We start from the raw sequence: 24,610 nt of genomic DNA, 5'->3' as shown, positions 1-24,610 counted from the left end.
TACAAAAATATTTACAATATCTTCACATGTTGTATTAACATCTGTATGTATTTTATAAACTAAGCTTATACAGTGCGGTGGAATAAGTGTTGCCCCCCCTGTTAACTTGTTTATTTTAAGAATCTAAGCAAAACGCTCGAACAGGTCGATTTTTAAACTAATCATAGTATATCATAGCATCAACGTTTCGAACCTTACGCGATCCCTCTTCAGGTGGCAGGCATAACTTTGATTTTTTTAAATAGTAAAGTACATCATGTGACACCTCATTTAACAGCTTTTAAAATACTGATTTCAAAAATGTATAATACTTTAATCCTTTTTGAGATCGCAGGCCCAAAATTTCGGTCGAACTCTTTTTAAACGCATTTATTTTTTTCGAATTCTGAGAAAACTAATAAGTATTTTTGAAAAATTTAAACGCAGAATGAAAGATTAGATTATTATCGAGAGCTGACAGTCCCTTAGAATAAAAAAAGTTTCTTTTGAATGATATATTTGAAATTAAAAATCACACTGAATTTTCTCTTTTTCCACCACTGTGACTTATTAAAATAAAAATTATATGAGTTCTCAGGGACTTTGGACCATCGAGAATACTGTAATATTTTATTCTGCGTTTAAATTTTTCAAAAATATTTATTAGTTTTTTCAGGATTCGAAAACAATGATTGCATTTAGAAAGAATTCGACCGAAATTTTGCGCCTACGCTCTCAAACAGGATTAAAGTATTATACATTTTTGAACTCAGTATTTTAAGACCTTTGGAATGAGGTATCACATGATGTACTTTCCCATTTAAAAAAATCAAAGTTATGGCTGTCACCTGAAGAGGGATCGCGTAAAGTTCGAAACGTTGATGCTATAATATACTATGGTTAGTTTAAAAGTCGACCTATCCGAGCGTTTTGCTTATATTCTTAAAATAAACAAGTTAACAGGGGGGCAACACTTATTCCACCGCACTGTATGTAATTAAATATTTAAGTATTTTAACAAATAAATGATATTATTTCGAATTGTGGTAACAACAAAATTATCAAATGCTGTTTTTTTTTCTAACAAAAACATTATGGAAAAAACAGTAAAATCCTTTGTAAAAGGTATATTTAAAATCCCCAAAAAGGGCTACCTCAAAATCACATACCTAGTTTTCCACTGGTTTACCAGTCATCATCAGTGCTTACGTGCAATGTACATGCTAACCACCAAGATATAATATAACAAAAGAATGTGGGTCAAAACGCTGTAAAAGTAGCCCGTCAAGGAAACATCGGTTTTAAATGCTACATTACGCATGGATGTTTAAATTATTTTACTAATATACCCCAGGTAACATCTGAGCTGTTGATTTGACTTGTTCACATGGTGAAAGTATGACAGCAAGTGACAGAAAGTATGACAGCAAGTCACTTGGTGTCATACTTTCACCATGTGAACAAGTCAAATCCACAGCTCAGATGTTACCTGGGGCATATTAGTAAAATACTTTAAACATCCATGCTTAATGTAGCATTTTAAACCTATATTCCTTGACGGACTAGTTTTACAGGACTTTGACCAACATATTTTTGTTATATTATATATTGGTGGTTAGCATGTACATTGCACGTAAGCACTGATGATGACTGGTAAACCAGTCGAAAACTAGTTATGTGATTTTGATGTAGCCCTTTTTAGGGATTTTAAATATACCTTTTATAAAGGATTTTACTGTTTTTTGTATTACATGGTATACAGCCAACTACAGAAAAACTCTTTCCTTGTGGATTTTTTAAAAACATATGGCTTCTGAGTACATAGAAAAGCTTCTTGTTCGACATCAACTAATGTAACTGGGACATTTTTCAAATTCACCATAATAGTTGGCTCTAAATTAAGTGGTTCGGAAAATGTCCCAGCTAGTACTTGAACCACTTCAGAAAGAACCTGGTAACTACTGTTTTTTTTTTCATAGTTGTTTAAATTTTTGGAAAGTTTTCTTACCAATGTGATCACTTTTAATGTTTTGACACAATGATTCAAATTATTTTATTAAAAATGTACTGTCTAACAATGATAATTTGGAGGAATCCAATTGAGTAATAGTTTTCTGAACAAAACTATAGTTTGATTTTATGAATGACACTGAACTGTTTATTTTCAACTGGCATCTTCAAAGCATAACAATTACAGATACAGGTGTTCACGGCTTATTTTACAACAAAAGTGAGAAAAGGACCGTCAAAATAAAATTTTTACCTAGAGATATAAACTAGCAGATTTTGGAACCCTTGTAGGACAAAACGTGATAAAACTATGTATAAGCCGCTATATCTTTTATTAGCTCCGATACTTACCAAAAACTTGAATAGCAAGAGATTATAAAACAAAATTAAATATTGAGATTTCCAAGCTATTTGGCTATTTGTTACATGAATATAAAACTATCTATAACCAAAATTTCAAATTATATGTATTTTATGCACATTTATACAGGGTGTCCCGAAAAGATTGGTCATAAATTATACCACACATTCTGGAGTCAAAAATAGTTCGATTGAATCTAACTTACCTTAGTACAAATGTGCTCATAAAAAAAGTTACAGCCCTTTGAAATTACAAAATGAAAATCGATTTTTTTCAATATATCGAAAACTATTAAACATTTTTTATTGAAAATGGGCACGTATCATTCTTATGGCAGGATCATCTTAAAACAAAATTATAGTGAGATTTGTCCACCCCATAAAAATTTTATGGGGGTTTTGATCTCTTAAATGCCCCCAAACTTTTGTGTACGTTCCAATTAATTCATTATTGTGGTACCGTCAGTTAAACACAACGTTTTTAAAACTTTTTTGCCTCTTAATGTTTTTTCGATAATCGAGTTTTTATCGAGATGCGGCTTCTTTTTTAATATATTTACATAAAAATTTTATGGGAGTTTTGTTCTTTTAAACCCCCCAAATGTTTGTGTACGTCCAATTAAACTATTATTGTGGTACCATTAGTTAAACACAGTGTTTTTAAAACTTTTTTGTCTCTTAGTCTTTTTTTGATAAGTCACCTTTTATCGAGATGTGGCTTCTTTTTCAAAATATACCTAAAAATGTAAATTATAAATACATTTTCAGATTATTAACAGGTCTCTATAATCGTACTTAACCATATACAAATATGTGGTGGATTCGATAAATATTCAAAATATCTCGATAAACACTGGCTTATCGAAAAAGTCCTAGGAGGCAAAAATGTTTTAAAAACAGTTTGTTTAACTAATGGTGCTACACTAATAATTAAATTTAAACGTACACAAAAGTTTGGGGGGTTTACGGGAACAAAACCCCCATAAACTATTTATGGGGTACACAAATTTCACTTCAATTTTTATTTAAGATGCTGCTGCCATAATAATGCCACATGTCCATTTTTAATAAAAAATCTCTATGAGTTTTCGATATATGAAAAAAAATCGATTTTCATTTTGTAACTTCAAAGGGCTGTAACTTTTTTGTGTGCACTATTGTATATAGGTAAGTGAGGTTCAATCAACCCCAGAATCTGTGGTATAATTTATGACCAATCTTTTCGGGACACCCTGTATAAATATGTGTAAAATTTGATATTTTTGCATTTTTTATGCATAATATGCAAAATATGCGATTTGCATATTTGCCTAAGTCTAGACATCGCATACCTCAAACTAAGAAGTTTTGAATAGAATAGGCAAGTAACGAGTACTTTTCAATACAGTGAAAGTTAAAAAAACATCATATAAATAATAATATGTACCAATATGTTCAACTAATAGTGAAAGGAAAGATCGAGAGGAAAGAGGACTAGGAAGGAAAAGACTATCGTGGCTGGGAAATATCCGACATTGGACACGGCTAAATTTTGAATCGCTAATAAGAACAGCTGAAGAGAGAGAAAAGCTTAGAGAGAGCTTAATTGTAATAGCCAATCTCTATTGAAAAGAGGGAATTTTAAGAAGAAGATTATTTATTAACATATATTAATGTCTTAATTAAAACTTGTATCAAATTTCTAAAAAATGTATACAATTATTCTTTGATTCCCTTCAACACCTTTCATTAAAACATCGAACACACCCCTCCCCCTCATACCTGTGATTAATTAAGGGCACAACCTGTGAACGAGAGAAAATCACGAAACTCCACTAGAAAATTATCGTCCCATAATCGCGTCGTGACGCTGCCTCTTATCCGTAACGACGCCTGCCTGCGATAGCGAACGCGACGCTCGTCTGTTTCTGACTGAACGTCGAGGCAGAGGTAGCGGTCCATTGCCTCGGATGCTGCTGGTCGAATATTAGCGCATATTTCCAAGAGATTTGGGGAATTCCATGGCTCGGTAGGGTGATTTATAGGCTGGTCGGATCGGAGCTGATGCAGATTGTTTTTTGTAAATCCAAGGAATCATGCATATATTCAAAAGGGTGTTATTGGCATTTTACTTTCTATCAGGAAATACCTGAGATTTATATAAAGAAAGGAACAGGACTCGTTAAATATTTCTGGTACAATTTCTGACACTGTTTTCTTGTTCCATGACTAAGTATTGTGTTTATTTTAGGATTAAGCCACAATTTATTTTATAAGTTACTAAAAAATTACTTGTAAGTATAGAAAATAGAACCAATTCTAAAACCAAATTAATTAATTCCTATAATTTCTAATAATCAGTTTGGATTTAGAACGAAACAAGCCCACATCGAACACGTTTACCGAGTTATAAAAAATATACAGTGATGAGCGCGCTAATAACCGACAGAATAACACAAAAGATGGAAAACTTATGAAGTTGTGAGATAAAATGAAATGAAACTAGTTGAGCTGGGAAATTTAGCGATAGTAACCTTTTTATTTACATTATGTTGATGGTTTCCCAGCTTTACACCTATCAGAGGAGTATGTCAACGAAAACTGTCACTGTGACAGTGATATTTGCCAAACTCGTCCGACACGTCTAAAGGTGGGAAACAATCAATATGATGTAAATTAATAGGTTAATATCGCTAAATTTCCCAGCTCGACTAGTTTTATTTCTTTTTATCTCAAAACTTAGTACGTCTTCTATCTTTTATGCTATTTTGCCGGTTATTAGCGCGCTCATCACTGTATATAAATCCTTTGACATCACAAAAGCTTTAGACAAAATTTGCCACGATGTACTATTACACAAAATCAGAAAAAGCTCACCGAACAACATTTTTCTTATCAAAAATCCACAAGGAAAAAGTTTTCCTGTAGTTGGCTGTATACCATGTAATACAAAAAACAGTAAATCCTTTATAAAAGGTATATATTTAAAATCCCTAAAAAGGGCTACATCACAATCACATAACTAGTTTTCGACTGGTTTACCAGGCATCATCAGTGCTTACGTGAAGTTTACATGCTAACCACCAAGATATAATTTAACAAAAAATATGTGGGTCTGGGACCGTGCAAGTTGCGCAAAGCGACTCCTATTTCTACGCTCTGCACTTTTATTCGCACTTTTAATTGTATTGACCAATTACGTTAGTCCTGGTTGCTGGATAATTGTCAAGGCCATAGCCCAAAAAAATAATAAAAAGAAAAAATAAGATTCAGGTTATGTGATGAAAACGTAAACAATTGTATGTAATAAATAAGATTAGTTATTAAAATGCAGTACTGCAAGCAAAATACAATTAATTAAATTTACCTTTATATAATAATTGCATATCATATCAATATTGTGGAGCAACATATAATTTTTCTCCTTTAATGTTAGTAGATATGAAATGTACGTCAATTTGACAATTTCAATTGACAATATGAATTATTTAAGAAAGTTGCAATATTTCTCCGCTATTCGCGCACGATCGTTTCACGTATCCCTTCCAAGTACTTGCACAGTAAGGAAACATCATTTAAAAATGCCAATTAAAGCATGGATGTTTAAACTATTTTAATATTATGCCCCAGTCAACATCTGAGCTGTGGTTTGACTTGACTACATGGTGAAAGTCTGGTAGCAAATGTTTTTTTTTTTATTTTATTTTTCTTATCCTCGCATTATACCTTCAAAATAGACTCTTCTAAGTATAACAACTATACACACAGTAAGGTCTGTCGTACCTCAGGGGATTATACTTGGTCCGATCCTCTATATCATTTACACAGCTAATCTTCCCACTAGGAAAAATATAACCATTGCAACATATGCAGATGATACTTCTGTTATAGCATCTCACAAAAATCTTGTTATTGTTTCTCAAATCCTGCAGACTCACTTGAATGTTATTTCCTCTTGGCTAAAACTGGCGAATTAAAACAAATGAAATTAAATCTATCTATGTCACCTACAGACCTACACCCTACGAAGAGGTGTCTGTCCAACTGTGGTTTTAAATGTCTCGTAACAAAAAAATATTCAAAATATTTGAGAATCTATTGAGACCAACAATCAACCTGGAAGACACATATATTTGCTAAGAGAAACAACCGAGCTTAAAACTTATCAAATTGTACTAGATGTTCGCCAATCACAATTAACAATTACTAATAAAATGATATTTTACAAATTCATCTCGGAACTGATGTGGATCTACGCAATCAATTGTGGGGGACAGAATCTCACTCAAATATCGAAATCCTATTAAGATTCCAGTCCAAAGTACTTAAGATTATCGTAAACGCTACATGGTACGTAACTAACAGTTTTATTGTTCGTGATCTTAAAATGAAATCTGTCAAATGAGAAATATCCTACTTCTCCCAGAAGTATAACGAACGCATACAAAATCACCCCAACGTATTGGCTTAACCCCTAATGAGGCGTGTCCCGTCCAGCGAAGATTAAGAAGGCATGAAGACAACTTCCATGTGATCTGCCTGTCAGATTTTCAGTGTAGTGTAGTGTTGTGTAGTAAGTTAAGTTTCCCAAACTCATCCTTAGATAAGTAGAGGAAAACTGCCACAGGAATAGTTTCTTCTGGACATTCTTAGCATCCTCTGGTGACACCTGCCAGGGACTGAGAGACAATAATTGACAATTATTGTCTAGGTTTTCCTCTCATAGTGAAATTATGGCGGACAGCATGATTGCCTGGGTAGAAAAACTTTATTGTCTTTATATTTTGACTATGAATTTGCAATCAATCAAAAACAAGTTGGCTAATTGACTCTGAAAAGCCATTTTTCATAGTAAAAGAAGTACTTTATGCTTTTTGAGTCACGAATAGCGTATTCTGATAGTACAGTGGAAACTCGATAACTCGGATTAATCGGGACCGCGGCCGATCCGGGTTATCGAAAATCCGGGTTAGCCGGAGAATATAGTAAAAATTAATAAATAACCTCCATTACAATTACAAAAACATGAAACACATATGCACAGTACACATCTAAATTACGTATAGTTGTATAGAGTGTAGAGTTTTGTTCATTTCTTGGTAAAAAACTCAGTCATACTGTAGAGATGTACCGACACCATAATATGGTAGGTCTGGATCCTGCGTACAAAAAAAAATTGATAAATAGCAAGCTGAAAATTTGTTATTAGCTTAAGGGTGTCTAGTCGGATAAACATTAATATATGGGAACACTGGAACAGGGGAAGTTTTAACTGTGGAACAGTTTAAAAATTTGGAACGGTCAGACCACGAAAACGGCACATGTATTTTTTCCGACAGAACAGACTTAAACTCTCCGAACAGAGATTAAACTCTCATGCAAAAATCAGACTGCTATTTATCACCAAATTGGCGTTTTAATGAGTGGAACATGTAGAATATGTCAAATGACAGGAATTATGACAGGTGATAAATAGCAGTCTGATTTTTGCATGAGAGTTTAATCTCTGTTCGGAGAGTCTATGTCTGTTCTGTCGGACAAAACAAATGTGCCATTTTCGTGTACTGACCGTTCCAAATTTTTGACCTGTTCCACAATTAAAACTGCCCCTGTTCCAGTGTTCTCATATATCAAAGTTTATCCGACTAGACACCCTTAAGCTATTAATAAATTTTTAGCTTGCTATTAATCAACTTTTTTTTCATACGCGGGATCCAGACCTATGGTAGCATAATATCATATTATGATGCTGCAATAAATTTATTTTAAAGATTCGTCTTTATCAATCCTATCTAATGTTTCTAGTTTCTTTTTCATTGTCACTGCAACATTTTTACGTTTTGTTACCATTACGTAGACAAAGCAAACACAATCTGAAGCACGATTACATTACAGAACGGAAGTGATTAATAGGCTGTACTACACACAATACAAGAATTTTTAAATAGTCACGTCTTTTTTAAACAATGCTAAGACAGTTTGACATAAATAAAGAAAAAGGAATACAGACAGGTGTCTGTTCTTTCCGATAAGCTGAGACGGTCGCTCTGGCTGCCGCCGTGTGCATGAATCATTTTTACTATTGTACTTATGTGTTCAAATTACACAAATACACATTATCTCTGAAATATTATTTGGCCTACATACATTTTTATTTGATAAAATTGTTAAATTGTTTATTTGTTAAATTTTTGTCTGATGAAAATCGGTCCGGGTTAGCCGGACTTCCGGGTTATCGGGGGCCGACTTATCGGGGTTCCACTGTACCTACCTATCCTTATTTTTACCCTAATTGTTACGTTGTATACAAAATGAAAGGGGATGTATGTGTGATACAATTTTGTTCTATTTTCTGCTAAAACAATACAAATTTGCATATTCTATATTGCTTATATAGTAATTAGTTATTTTACAGTAGAGTTTGCAATTTATATTTAGAAACTTGTACGCTTCACTGCGGGTATCGTCAAACTCCACATTTTACATCAGACACGTAGAGGAAGTGCATTATATTTCAATTACTGTTGGGATATTTAAATATCTCAAACTCTGTAAACGGCATTTTAGTATGTATTGCGGTAAATTGAATGATACGTGGTCTAAGAAGTCAATGAGTATCATAATCATCTTTCACTTTTATATATCTGCTAATAGAACTCAACTTATTTAAAAACATTAGCATTAGAAATTACTAAAAGAAATTCAGAGCTTTAGAACTGTATTGTAGATGTGGTTCAAATGAATTAAAGAGAGGTATAGTACTTCCATTTTATCTATGCCCATGTGGCACGATTCATTTTCAAAAAAATTAAATCAAAACATAAAGTGAAACGTACGCCGATGTGTATAGTATATAGTATCCAGTATGTATGTATGACGTTCGTTTCACTTTATGTTTTTCCTTAATTTGTTTGAAAATGAATCGTGACCAACGAACTGTCAATACTGATGGAATGGCCCCGTCCCATTCAAACAGTGAAGCCAAATTGCGGCTAACATACAAGAGAGAGGTCCTAGAGAGAGACAGAAAAGGATCAGGTAAAATTTGACAGGCCGTGTAATTTGAGTTGCCTATATAAACTTTAATCGGCGAAATAATGGACCTCATATTTTTAACTTGAAGGCTGATTGGCAGTATTTCAAAAATTTATATACTTTTTGTATTTACAGAGTAAATAGAGTATAGAGTACCATCCTTGGATAATGACGGTGGAGTTGTGTTTACGGACAGACAGACAGTCGGACAGACGGACGTGGATAATTCTGGAAAACAATAAATCTTCTGTTTCTTAGAAGTATAACAACTTCTCGTTTTTATAATGTATTTTCTGTTCTGTCCTATTTCGACTATTTCACCTATTCTGTTTCATAGTTTATTTCTCTTATTTTGAATCCTTACTTTAGTACGTATTTTAATTGAATCTAACTTTTTAGCATGTTTGCTGTAATACACAACTGCTTTTTTCTTTTTCCATTTTTCTGTGTTCCATATTTTAAACTTTCGACTATTTCGACTGTGTCGTGTGCCACTTCTTTGAAAAAGCGTTATAATAAAGAATTAAATTCAAAAGAATTAAATTGTAGCCCATTGTCCGAGCATTATGGCGCTGTGTGTTGCCTAACTTTGGCGTGATAAGTCTGAAAAATGAATTACATTTTTACAAAATTTTGGAATATGTTTAATTCGTAGAACAATTTTAACAGTTTTTTTCATTACAGATTTCAATACTCTACAAATTGTTTGTCATGTCTTTTGATGTAAAATAATTATTCCTACAACCTACAACTACCACCAGAGTTGCCAGATGTGATTTTATAAAAATTTAAATTTTTGCCTCATTTTATGAGATTATATGAGAGTATAATATACAGTCATATGTGTACATTCGCAAATTTAATTTTCCATGACCCCTTAAAATCTTCCATAATTTTCCCCCAAAAAATATCCCAACCATTTCTGCTTAGAGAAGTTTTTCCCCTATACGCTTTCAAATTACCCCAAAATTGTGAAAAAATACCCCAATCTGGCAACCCTGACGTCCCTGACTAACACTCTCAATTTGTTTGTTTACGAAAGATGGCGATTATCTTCCCTCCTTTACCTGATTATCTTCTATCTCATCCTGACCGCATTAAATTCGCTTCATGGCGATTCCATCAATATTGACAGTTCGTTAATCTTGACGCATGGGAAAAGTTATAGTGGAAGAACTATAGGGCTTTTCATCGATTGTCATTTGTTTCGAGCTTCTGTCATGTGTCACATAATATTAATATATCTACGCCATACGTCTTGGATTTGTATTATTGTATATATCAATAACGTATGGCGTAGATATATTAATATTATGTGACACATGACAGAAGCTCGAAACAAATGACTGTGAATGAAAAGCCCTATATCAGCCAGTATCTAAATCAAGTTTATAAAAATGCTCGCCAATATAGTCTGGTATAACTAGACCCAAACCCAGACAACCAAAGTGAAAGTTATTCTCCAACACCAAATTATTCTATATGGTCCACATAATGTTCAGAAAAAAGTCACACTTTTGAGCGTCGGGTTTGGGGGAAAGGGGGAGAAATCGGTAAAATCATAGTTTTTTATGTTCTTCGTCAATATTTCTAAAACTATGCGGTTTAGCAAGAACAACCTTCTATACAAAAATGTTCTACATTAAATTTGAAATAAAAAAGGTCCTATGCATAATCCTGCTGAAATGAACGGTCCCAAAGTTACGGAGGTAGTATAGTATAATTGTTCCAAAAAAAGGCCTAACCCAAACATACAAGGTAAAAGTTTTCCTCCAACACCAAATTGTTTTATATGGTCCACATATTGTTCAGTAGAAAGTTATACCATTTGGAGCGTCCGGTTTGGGGGGGAGATGGGGGGGAAGTCGGTAAATTAGTAGTTTTTTACGTTTTTCGTCAATATTTCTAAAACTATGCTTTAGAGTAAACAATGTTCTATACGAAAATCCACGAGGAAAAATTTCCTGTAGTTGGCTGTATACCATTACAAAAACATAAAATCCTTTATAAAAGGTATATTTGTTAAAATCCCTATACAGGGCTACATCAAAGACAGAACTAGTTTTAGATCGGTTGACCGATCATCATCAGTGCAATCTTAGAATCTACATGCAAGCCACCAAAGTAAAAATAACGGGGTAAAAACCCTTTACAATTGATCCGTCATCGGAACATATGACAAAGATGTGAATTATAACATGGATGATTAAGATATCCAATGTTTTTCGCCCGAGGTACCAATGAGCTCTATCTGACAAGCAAGTGACTTGCTTCCATACAGTCATGATGTGAACTTGTCAGATAGAGCTCATTGGTACCTCGGGCGAAAAACATTGGATATCTTAATCATCCATGTTATAATTCACATCTTTGTCATATGTTCCGATGACGGATCAATTGTAAAGGGTTTTTACCCCGTTATTTTTACTTTGGTGGCTTGCATGTAGATTCTAAGATTGCACTGATGATCGGTCAACCGACCGAAAACTAGTTCTGTCTTTGATGTAGCCCTGTATAGGGATTTTAACAAATATACCTTTTATAAAGGATTTTATGCTATACAAAAATGCTCTTCATAAAATTCAAAGCAAAAAAGGTCCTATACACAATTGTTATAAAATCAAATCGGAAGAGTTACGGAGGGTGAAAAGTGGAGGTTTTCGAAACTTTTTATATTGCATTTGCAATTTATAATATTATTACTGATGAAAGAAATTTTTACTTTAACAGGATTGTGTTTTGTAAATAAAATTTGCTATTTCAATGTCCGATGGTATGTTAGTGATAATCCCTTGAAGAAACATCAACCTCACCACCCAAAATCATCATCAATTGCCCAAAAAATATAAAAAGTATCGAAAACCTCCACATTTCACCCTCCGTAACTCTGGAACTGTTGATTTTATAACAATTATGTATAGGACCTTTTTTATTTTAAATTTTATGTAGAATATTTTTGTACAGAACATTGTCTACGCTAAAGCATAATTTTCGAAATATTGACGAAAATCGTAAAAAAAATTACTAATTTACCGACTTCTCCCCCGTCTCCCCCAAACCGGATGCTCAAAATGGTGTAACTTTTTACTGAACAATATGTGGACCATATAGAACAATTTGGTGTTGGAGGAAAACTTTTACTTTGGATATCTAGGTTAGGCCTTGTTTTTTGACCAGTTATACTATACTACCTCCGTAACGTTGGAACCGTTCATTTTAGAAGGATTATGCATAGGGCCTTTTTTATTTCTAATTTAATGTAGAACATTTTTGTATTGAAGGTTGTTCAAGCTAAACCGCATAGTTTTAGAAATATTGACGAAAAACCTAAGAAACTACGAATTTACCGATTTCTCCCCCCTCTCCCCCCCCCCCCAAACCCGACGCTCAAAATGGTGTGACTTTTTTCTGAACATTATGTGGACCATATAGAACAATTTGGTGTTGGAGGATAACTTTCACTTTGGATGTCTGGGTTATGCCATCTTTGGGATCAATTCTATCATACTAATTTAACTTTTATTTCACTCGAGTATCGACAATCGTCACATAGGCAGGTTTCACGCGTAGCGGTTTATCGCGTATAAAACCGGGATATCTTGTGTGTCTATCACTAGCAGATACACTTGTACACGTCGCTGTTTGCATTTTAAACTAGGAGAAAAAGAGTTTGATTTTTTACGAGAGGTGGAATCATATAGCTTCGCAGTACTTATCACGGTGCTATTTTTGATGAGCTAGTCGTTATCACTGAGAGAGGATACAAGAGATAGAAATAAGCGTATTTCTATCTGGGAGGCAGAATCATAAAGAGCTATTCGCATGTCTGTTGCCAGCGGAGGTCATGAGTCAAGAGAGATTCGCGGTATTTCACAACGTGGTAATTAGTGTTTATCACTAACAGAGGATAACAACACCTGTGTTCTCTTTGAGAATCAAAATCAGAGAGAAAATTTTTTCGTTTCCATTGTTTAAGAAATATCTGCGTTTCTAAAAGAGTGGGGCAGGATGAGGAGTAGGAATTATTACTCAGGATTGGTTTAAGTAAGAATTTAAATTTGAGGGTGAAAACTATCGAATGATACAGCGAAAAATATACGATTGTTTTCGCGTATGACAAATTGAACAATCATCAAAGAACAAGCTGAAAATGCGAGCATTATCTAACGAAAATTTTGTTTATTTACTTATTTTAATTCATAATATGGAAAATTGCTCTTATGAAAAGTTCTTAAGGATTAAAAATTATGTTTTAATGTGAAATTATATCATTCTAATTTAAATGTTGTGAACTATAAAGGTACTCTACTATTGATCGAAATTCATATTTTTTATATACCTCGTATAAAATTAATAAAATTTGATATATGATGGTTGCATCATAAATCTTAGACCATGAAGAGCTTTTTATGAAGAATATCTTTTCTTCGTCAAATTAAAAATAAAAGAGTTATAAATGAAAATGTTGTTGGTACCCATAATTTGAGAAAAATCTTCAAATATTTTTTTCCATTAGAAGGATGTAATTTGAGAAAAATTTGATAATTTGAGAAAAATCTTCAAATATTTTTTTCCATTAGAAGGATGTAATTGCACATATCAGACCATAATTTTTTATTTTAAACAACATTTCATAAATATAGTCGGTTCGCTAAACTCAGACACAACTTGCTAGTGATTTTAGACAGTAATTTTGCCAATTTGGCAAAAAAAAATAATTACTAAATAGTTAATTATTACTAAATAATTAGTAATTTTGCCAATTTTGCTAAAATTGTTTACTTTTTTGGATCCCATGAATCCCGTTAAAAAAAATGTCTATTGATCTCCCAGCTCCTCCACCATTTTTATGATTATCTCACTGAATCCTATCAAAACAATAATTTACAGTTTAGTCCTGTCGCCAGGGGGGGTACAACGGCCTTCTTAATTCAGATGGACTTACCCAAGTTTTTTTTATGTATTTTGACCCGTAGAACACGAATTTTTTGGGTAACAGTTGGTCCGGATGTCGATAAGATTGTTATAAACAAAGAAGTTGAGGAATTACATAACAGCGATTTCTCGCAAAACAAAACATTTTTTTGTATTTTTTGGGTCATTCTAACCAAAAAATGTTCCTACAAGTTTTTTCGTAGGATGCATAGTTTTCGAGATAAACGCGGTTAAACTTTCAAAAAATCGAAAAATTGCAATTTTTGAACCCGAATAACGTTTGAATAAAAAATAAAATAGCAATTCTGCTTACCGCCTTTAAAAGTTTAAGTCAAATTATAGGTCTGGATCCCGCGTATGAAAAAAAAGTTGATTAATAGCAAGCTGAAAATTTGTTAATAGCTTAAGGGTGTCTAGTCGAATAAACTTTGATATATGGGAACATTGAAACAGGGGCAGTTTTAATTGTGGAACAGGTTAAAAATTTGGAACGGTCACAGCACGAAAACGGCACATTTATTTTGTCCGACAGAACAGACTTAAACTCTCCAAACAGAGATTAAACTCTCATGAAAAAATCAGACTGCTATTTATTACCTGTCATAATTCCTGTCATTTGACATATTCTACATGTTCCACTCATTAAAACGCCCATTTGGTGATAAATAGCAGTCTGATTTTTTCATGAGAGTTTAATCTCTGTTCGAAGAGTTTAAGTCTGTTCTGTCGGACAAAATAAATGTGCCGTTTTCGTGCTGTGACCGTTCCAAATTTTTAACCTGTTCCACAATTAAAACTGCCCCTGTTCCAGTGTTCACACATATCAAAGTTTATTCGACTAGACACCCTTAAGCTATTAACAAATTTTCAGCTTGCTATTAATCAACTTTTTTTTCATACGCGGGATCCAGACCTATTATATCTGTTTTGAATATTTGCATTGCTAAAAATTTATTTTTTGATTGTTAAAAAAAGCTATAAACAGATAGTGTTTCCCGTGCCTAATACATGCGTTTTAATGCATGCTACTTAGAAATAGCCCCGCTTGCACTTTTACCTCCTCTACGTACTCGCTCGATTTTAAATGAGAAATCATTGAAACATCACTCAAGCACTAGGTGTTTATAGCTTTGTTTTAACAATAAAATAATACATTTTTAGCAATACAAATAATTAAAACCGATATAATTTGACTTGAACTTTCAAATGCGGTAAGCAGAATTGCTATTTTATTTTTTAATCAAAAGTTTTTCGGGTTCAAAAATTCCAATTTTTCGATTTTTTGAAAGTTCAACCGCGTTTCTCTCGAAAACTATGCATCTTACGAAAAAATTTGTAGGAACATTTTTTGGTTTGAATGGCCCAAAAAATACAAAAAAAATGTTTTGTTTTGCGAGAAATAGCTGTTATGCGATTCCTCAACTTCTTGGTTTGTAACAATCTTATCGACATCCGGATCAACTGTTACCCAAAAAATTCGTGTTCTACAGGTCAAAATACATAAAAAAAACTTGGGTAAGTCCATCTGAAGACAGGAGGCCGTTGTACCCCCCCTGGCGACAGGACTAGTTAATTTACTTAACTTACTTACTTCCGCTTTAGGGTCCAGCAAATATGTTGCGGCAATCATACATATAAGAACTGAAATCAAAATTTTGACATTTTTGGAACCAAACTTTTTTAATTCAATGCATTTAGATTAGGTATACTATTTTCGGGTATTTTGAAAGATAGATACATATGTAGATACATATGGTTGGGATCAACTAATGTATCATTGATTGTCTTATCAGACGTCGCGTCGTGAGATTTTTTGATGAATAAATGTGATAGATTCTAAATTAATTACACAATATATCAGTAAAATTATAAGACCGACACGCAATACAATCGCTGCAAGAATAATGTGCCTCTAGGTAGATATATCCTGAATTTATTTCTTTAGAAACTAGAATACGCAAATAAAGTATAGTAAAAATTAATTAAACGTCAAATAATATTAGTTTAAAATTACTTTTACAATATTTATTAAACTACTCTCGCAGTACTTCAGTGTAAAGCATGCAATAAAGAATAGCAATTAATGTCGAAACTAAACTCTCCTACAGAATTAACGCTGTGCTTTATTAAAGTTAATTAATTACACCAATGGCAATAAAATTAAACCAAATTAGCATTTAGTCGTACAAAAATTGGGTCAACATAATTATCTAAGAAATAATCTTCCTTTGTTAATAAAGATTGGAGACATGTACTTTGTGGATTCTCTTAAATCTGCTCTGTTCGTACATCTTGGTATACTATTTGTTGAGTTTTCAGTGTTATCCTCAAGAGTATTTCCATTTAATTAAATTATAGTTAAATTAGAATAAACATTTTTAATAACAGGGCAAATTATTTTCTTCTTCAATTCGATCAGCATCAGAATGGTGTGTTTTTGTAGGTATTAAGAACGTAACAAGATACGTACAGAAAAAAAACAATCAAAATGGTGCCAAAATAAAGGACCAATAAGAAATATTTTAGGAGCCCAGCAGTGATTGACTCATACCTCTTTTTTAAGCAACTGCAGTTTGGTCTACTATCACTGTTTACAATTAAAACCCATTCTTTGTTTAAACTTTAAGTAATACTATAATAATATAAACCTCAAGATATTAAATTGAACCTTGAATGTATATAAATAAAGGTGAATTCCTTATTATTCAGCGATATTACAATTTTTCCCACTACTTGATGCAGTGCAGAATCTGTAGGTATTCCTTCTCGAAGTATGTGCAAAACTTCATCCCTTATTTACCTATCGCATAGTCTTTCCATCGTTTTCAAAACAAGCTAATCGGTCAGAAGGCCTTTGGTAGTCTGTACTCCATCCTACCTGGTTTTATTATGAAGATCATACTTACCTCTCTCCACTTCCTAGAAATATATCTTAGTGCCAAGAATGCTCTGAACATTGCCACAAGGTGCGGCCAAAGAATATCAAAGAATATCCTGCTCTCACCGTGGTAGGGCTGGATATATGCCTGTAGGCCCTATTGAATTGAAAGAGGTGAAGCACTATATGGACCATTTTTTCTTTTCCTCGCGAATTACTGTTCTGGTCAGTTTCAAGTCATTCAGTGTGGGTATAATTATTTTTTCTATTAGTGCAGCCGATATGTGAAACAATTGTGCATTTAATGGTAGAAGCATATAATTTGGACCACATATTCTACACATATAAACGTTCAAATTTAGATGGAAGGCCATCTGAGATTTTGCCTTTTACAAAAATGGCGGGGATTCAAAATGGCGACTATACATATGTGACTAATATCATGATAACTTTTGAACGAGACTTCAGATTTCAACCAAATTTGGTATATAGGTTCTTTTTTTTTATGTAAAAGATCGAGCTCTTGAACCGGAAGAATAGGTTTACCAGAAGTTGTGTTTTTCCTGGTTTTTATGTAAAAATATGTTGTTTTTTTTTTCATTTCTTTCACCCTGTATGTATTAATTTTTCAAAAAGTTAATACGGCCATTGAAAAGAGCGAAAAAATATTTTTTAGGAAATATTTTTAACTTTTTAGTTATGGTAATTACCATTTACTAAATGCAAAACGTATCTTCACATGTACCTACCTATATGCGGCAGATTCGTGCAAATATTATAAGAATTATTGTGCATTTAATGGTAGAAGCATATAATTTGGACCACATATACTACACATATAAAAGTTCAAATTTAGATACGAGGCCATCTCAGTTTTTATTCCTTTTACAAAAATGACGGGCATTCAAAATGGCGACTATACATATGTGACTAATAGCACGATAACTTTTGAACGAGACGTCAGTTTTGAACCAAATTTGGTATATAGGTTTTTTTTATGAATAATATCGAGGTCTTGAACCGGAAGAATCGGTTTAAAGGAATTTGTGTTTTTACTGTTTTTTTATGTAAAAATATGTTGTTTCTTTTTCAATTCTTTCACCCTCTATATACAGGGTGAGTTTTTAGTGCGGGATCGGTCGATAATTCCATTTCGGTGTAGAATATGGAAAAAAGTTATTTAGAAAAAATGTAGGCAATGATATTCTCCACGCTTGGAAAATATGTCCATTTCTACAGGGTGATCAATAACAGCGTGGTATATCAAACATATCATTTTTTAAATGGGACACCCTATATATTTTATCATATTTATCTTCCCTCATAATTCTTGTTCATATAATATAGGGTTTTGCATTACTGTACAGAGTATTTAACAAGTTATGACCATTTTTATTTCGAAATCCCTATGAGATTAACACCCTGTATATAAAGAAGTAATTCATAAACAATAATTTGCTTTATGTAGTAAGATAAACAATATACTGTAGTTTTTAAATTAAGTCCAATTGAAATCATTGACGAATGTTTGTATACAGGGTGAACTACAAAACCAAATTACGATTTTCTCTATTTTTTTAAATGCATCATCCTATATTTTATTTTTCAAAAATATTGTATTTATTATACTCTTTCATTTTTATATAGCATTCCCTATATCTAAACTTATTACTTTCGGAGATATTTTTAGTTTTCTTCAACTTTCGGGAATACATTCAATTTGTCTAGTAGAAATAAGTTGGTACAAAATTATTTTTATTCAATAAATAACTAACACAAAATATAAACCATAGCAATATGCAATGAATGTATCAATAAATGTGATATTAAGGAATTATCATATTTCCCTAATATACAAGAATCATACAATTCCTACAAAAAAAATATAGGTAACATTTACTTTAGACTTATAACCTTAACATCACATTAATTTGGTACATTCATTAAATTTTGTTATGGTTTATTATTTTTTGTTAGTTATTTATTGAATGAAAATATTTATTATATTATTACATAATACTTATTTGTTAAGTTATTTATATTTATAACAATTGAATTTATTCCCGGCAAATGAAGAAAACTAAAAATATCTCGGAAACTAATAAGTTTAGGTATAGGAGATGCTATATAAAAATGAAAGAGTATCATAAATACAATATTTAAAAAAAAATAAAATATAGGGTGATCTATTAAAAAAAATGAGAAAATCGTAATTTTGTTTTGTAGTTTAAAAGTGCTTATAAAAATGAATGTTCTACTAAAAAATTCTTGACTTAAAATGCTGTTGATATACCAATCTAAAAACTGTTACATCAGTTGTATATTGTTTTGATTTATGTTTCATGTAAGTTATTTATTGAATAAAACTAATCTTGTTATATTATTATATACAATACAAAGTTTTTTTTGTAGGAATTTTACGATTCTTGTATATTAGGGAAATATGATAATTTCTTAATATCCCATTTATTGGTATATTCACTGCATATTGCTATGGTGTATATTTTGTGTTAGTTATTTATCTAATAAAAATAATTTTGTTTAATTATCACTCAATACTAACTTATTTTTACTAGAAAAATTTAATGTATTCCCGAAATTTGAAGAAAACTAAAAATATATCGGAAAGTAATCAGTTTAGATATAGGGAATGCTATATAAAAATGAAAGAGTATATTAAATACAATAATGTTGAAGAATGCAATATAGGGTGATCCATTTAAAAAAATAGAGAAAATCGTAATTTGGTTTTGTAGTTCACCCTGTATACAAATATTCGTCAATGATGTGAATTAGACTTAATTTAAAAACTACAGTATATTGTTTATCTTATTACATAAAACAAATTATTGTCTACAAATTACTTCTTTATATACAGTGTGTTAATCTCATAGTGATTTCGAAATAAAAATTGTCATAACTTGTTAAATACTCTGTATAGTAATGCAAAAGCATATATTATATGAACAAGAATTATGAGGGGAATATAAATATGAAAAAATATATAGGGTGTCCTATTTAAAAAATTATATGTTTGATATACCACGCAGTTACTGATCACCCTGTAGAAATGGACATATTTTCCAAGCGTGGAGAATATCATTGCCTACATTTTTTTTAAATAACTTTTCTCGATATTTTGTACCATAATGGAGTTATCGACCGATCCCGCACTAAAAACTCACCCTGTATAAATGTTTCCAGAAGGTAATACCGCCATTGAAAAGAGTGTAAATATATTTTTTAGGAAATATTTTTAACTTTTCAGTTGTGTTAATTATCATTTAATAAATGCATAACGTATGTTCACATGTACCTATAGGCGGCAGATTCATTTTGAATGCCCGCCATTTTTGTAAAAGACTAAATCTGAGGTGGCCTCATATCTAAATTTGAATGTTTGTATGTGTAGTATGTGTGGTCCAAATTATATGCTTCTACCATTAAATGCACAATAATTCTTATATTATTATTTGCACGAATCTGCCGTACATAGGTACCTACATGTGAAAATAGATTATGCATTTATTAAATGGTAATTAATAAACATAAAGAGTTCAAAATATTTCCTAAAAAATATTTTTACCCTCTTGTCAACGCCGGTATTACCTTTTTGAAAAATTAGCATATACGGGGTGAAAGAATTGAAAGAGAAACAGCATATTTTTACGTAAAACAACACAGTAAAAACACAAATTCTGGTATACCGATTCTTCCGGTTCAACACCTTGATATTATTCATCAAAAAAAGAATCTATGTACCAAATTTGGTTAAAATCTGTTATCTCGTTCAAAAGTTATCGTGCTATTAGTCACATATGTATAGTTGCCATTTGGAATGCCCGCCATTTTTGTAAAAGGAACAAAAGCTGAGATAGCCTCGTATCTAAATTTGAACCTCTATATGTGTAGTATATTTGGTCCAAATTATATGCTTCTACCATTAAATGCACAATAATTCTTATAATATATGCACGAATCTGCCGCACATAGGTATATGTGAACATACGTTATGCATTTATTAAATGGTAATTAACATAAATAACAAGTTCAAAACATTTCCTAAAAACTATTTTTACACTCTTTTCAATTGCCGTATTAACTTTTTGAAAAATTAATACATACAGGGTGAAAGAATTGAAAAAAATAACATATTTTTACATAAAAACTAGGAAAACACAACTTCTGGTAAACCTATTCTTCCGGTTCAAGACCTCGAGCTTATACAACAAAAAAAGAACCTATCTACCAAATTTGGTTGAAATCTGAAGTCTCGTTCAAAAGTTATCGTGCTATTAGTCACATATGTATAGTCGCCATTTTGAATTCCCGCCATTTTTGTAAAAGGCAAAATCTGAGATGGCCTCCCATCTAAATTTGAACGTTTGTATGTGTAGAATATGTGGTCCAAATTATATGCTTCTATCATTAAATGCACAATTCTTATAATATATCCACGAATCGGCCGCACTATATCCAGTTTGGTGCTCTTGAGGCGCTAGGATTAGAGAAGTGTGTTTTTATTAGGACCTCAGCATTTTCGCAGAGGTTGAAAGTTTTGTTTCCATCCTTCTTCGTTAATATACCTATATGCCAATGTGGGTCTTTTGAGAGCGCTTTTTGTAGTCTGGAAACCTACAGGTAATCTTCTATTTTCTCTATCAAGCCAAATAGTCTCTCGAAGCAGCTTTGTTTTTTCTGTAGACTTTCTTACACTTCTTCAGGTTTGATGGATAAGGATCCCAATCGTCTTGGTGGAGGTGTTCTTGTTATCTTCTTAAGGTGTTCCAATTCAGTGCACCACCACGAGTTGGCATTGCGACTTTCCATTTCTGACACGATTTTTTTATAAGCATAGCTTATTTTATTTTTTATAGATAACGTATATCTTTCCGGATCTGTATTAGTTCTCGATGTTAAAGCCTTTTCATTTCGCAGGGCATCTTCTAAGAGTCGATTATAGAGTTCTACGTCCGTCCTCCTAGGGTCGCGAGATTTGATTAGGTTTTTTTCCAGACCAATAATATAGGCCAACCAGTGGTGGTCCGATGAGAGTTCGAATCTCAGCAGATAATGATTTCTCCCTTCTGATTGAGATAGTGATCTACCAGATCTTCCATCTTCTTTGTTGGTGGTAGGGTGGCTGAATCTGAGGGTAGATAGACCGATTCTAATATTAACTCTCTATATTTGCCCTTTCAAGAGCATTTCACTTCATCCGCAGTTACGCCTGAAGTACAAAACTGCCCATGGGGTAGACTTTGATTTTCCTGGGAATATATATGGCTGTTATCTGTTGTTGGTTGCTTGTTAAGCTGATAATTTGACCATCTCGACTACTAAATCCAGATGTTTTCGTCTTAATTATCCAAGGTTCTTTGATTAGTACTATTGGATCCTCCGTTATATCCAGGTGGCTGCAGTGTAGCAGTTGTCACATTTTTGTGTTGGAGGTTTGAGGATTTTAACCATAGGGTATAATAGAATGGAAACAATAGATAGAATGGTAGATGCATAAAATATAGCAAAAAGATGTAAAAGAGCAACTAACGTATTGTACATTATCGAAAACAATATTCACAAAGAAAGAAGAAGAGTTTAGCTTGAAGCATGAAACAGAAACAAAAGAAACAAAAACACAGCTATGGAATTAAATATTGCAGGATTGCAGAATTGCAGGAACAACTAACATCGATAGATCCTTTATTTATTTATACTGTCGTAACAAAGTTTTCAACGACTTATAGATGACAGTACAAATAATTTAATATTTTTCAAAAATAGAAATAGTCTCTCCCACATCATTCAAAAAAGAATCATTTTTATGACCGATATTTCCGAAAACTGTTTAAAATTGCACTTATCGCCTGATAACTGCCACGTGGCACAATTTTATTGAATAATAAAATTTTAATTTAATTGTGCATATTTCACGAATTATTTATTTTATCCTACTCATAGCCACAATAATCAAAGTATTTTACGTAGATGTTCGGAATCAGTATTATAAATAGGTTAGTTTATTCTGTCTGACAAATAACGAATTTATTTATGTACACGAAATTATAGCCTAGGTGCTAGTCCATAGTACATCGTTCTTTTTGAAAGATGATTACAAAAGTCTTAAAAATGGTCTTAACTGCTTCGATTGAGCGAGTCTACCACTTTCTGAAAAATTTCAGAGTGCAAGTTGGACGCGTTTCCGCGTCCCCCATCATTAACATATTTACGTCGTCGGACTAACGAAACGCGGCTGTAAATTTGTCGGACAAGAGATCGACAATCTTTATTAATTAAGTATAAGTACTTTCAATTGAAAATTAAGAGTTTTGTAATAACAAGATCGTAGAGTCAGACGTCAGACACCCGCAAGATGCCAGTCTAGCGCGGTAGTTTTGTTATTACAAAACTCTATACTTAATTAATAAAGATTGTCGATCTCTTGTCCGACAAATTTACAGCCGCGTTTCGTTAGTCCGACAACGTAAATATGTTAATGAATTAAGCTTTTAAGTGAGATTTTGTAATGTTGTTCTGAAGCTTTTTCCTTGTGGCATTTTTATAATAAACTATTTTTAATGGGAAATAAGCCACAATAATGCCACAAAAAATGATTTTATTAACGTTTCGAAGCCCAAATCGGGTTTCGTTGTCAAAATACAAAATACTACTAAAATAAACAAAAATGTTGTTACTAAGTAAAAAAAAATTTTCTAATAATTTATTTAATCTGACTCATTTATATTGGCAATTCAGACGTATATTATACATTTTAAAGTAGAAGACTTTAAAATGATATCGCCAATATTTATGAGTTGCATTCCTGGGACGACTTTACTAAAAGATAGTTCATTCGATTACATGAAATCAATCCCAACTGAAGGATATCCGTCACAAAAAAATCATAGCGTGTGATCTGTCTTTAAAAAGACGACCAAATGCAATGATGACAGTACAATTCTCGCGTTAGAGATTCCATAGTAAATCACGAGGGAAAACCAGGAAAAAACCTCGTGATACTATCCCGACATCGTAAGTATTTGATCTTACATTTAATTTACTTTCAAAAAACTAATACCAAATTCTGACTTTAATATGTTTAAATTATAAATAATGTTAATAATAGTATATAGATATACAATAAGTAATACTAAAATATAAAATTTGTACTAACTTGATATGTTATTGACTTACTAATCGTGGTATTTTCTTTCTTTTGACTTCCTCTTTCATTATGGGTAACCACATCCTACTGCATTCTACCGAGGAATTTGCGACACAATTAGCTTCATTTAGCATAATTAGAGCCGCTTCTTTGATTTTTCTCTTTTTACTATCTGATTCTTTCAGGACTATACTTGAATCTCTCCACTGAACTCTATGTTCATTATCCCATGCGTGTTGACATATTTGAGATCTATCGAATTCTCTATT

General features: G+C 32.3%; 1 protein-coding gene across 5 annotated transcripts in view; it reads right to left on the bottom strand.

Moving 5' to 3' along the window:
- Positions 1-4,270, bottom strand: part of LOC114328732 (potassium voltage-gated channel protein Shaw) — a 597,781-nt gene extending 593,511 nt beyond the window's left edge. For all 5 annotated transcript variants that reach the window (XM_028277676.2, XM_028277680.2, XM_028277679.2 and 2 more), the window contains exon 1: positions 4,111-4,270. The gene's annotated coding sequence lies outside the window, so the exon portion shown is untranslated. The remainder of the gene's footprint in view (positions 1-4,110) is intronic.
- Positions 4,271-24,610: the final 20,340 nt, after the last annotated feature.

This window comes from Diabrotica virgifera, chromosome 7 (assembly GCF_917563875.1).
Source record: "Diabrotica virgifera virgifera chromosome 7, PGI_DIABVI_V3a".
NCBI classification, from domain to species: domain Eukaryota; kingdom Metazoa; phylum Arthropoda; class Insecta; order Coleoptera; family Chrysomelidae; genus Diabrotica; species Diabrotica virgifera.
The sequence above is the reverse complement of the archived record's forward strand: the minus strand, read 5'-3'. Positions and strand labels throughout refer to the sequence as shown.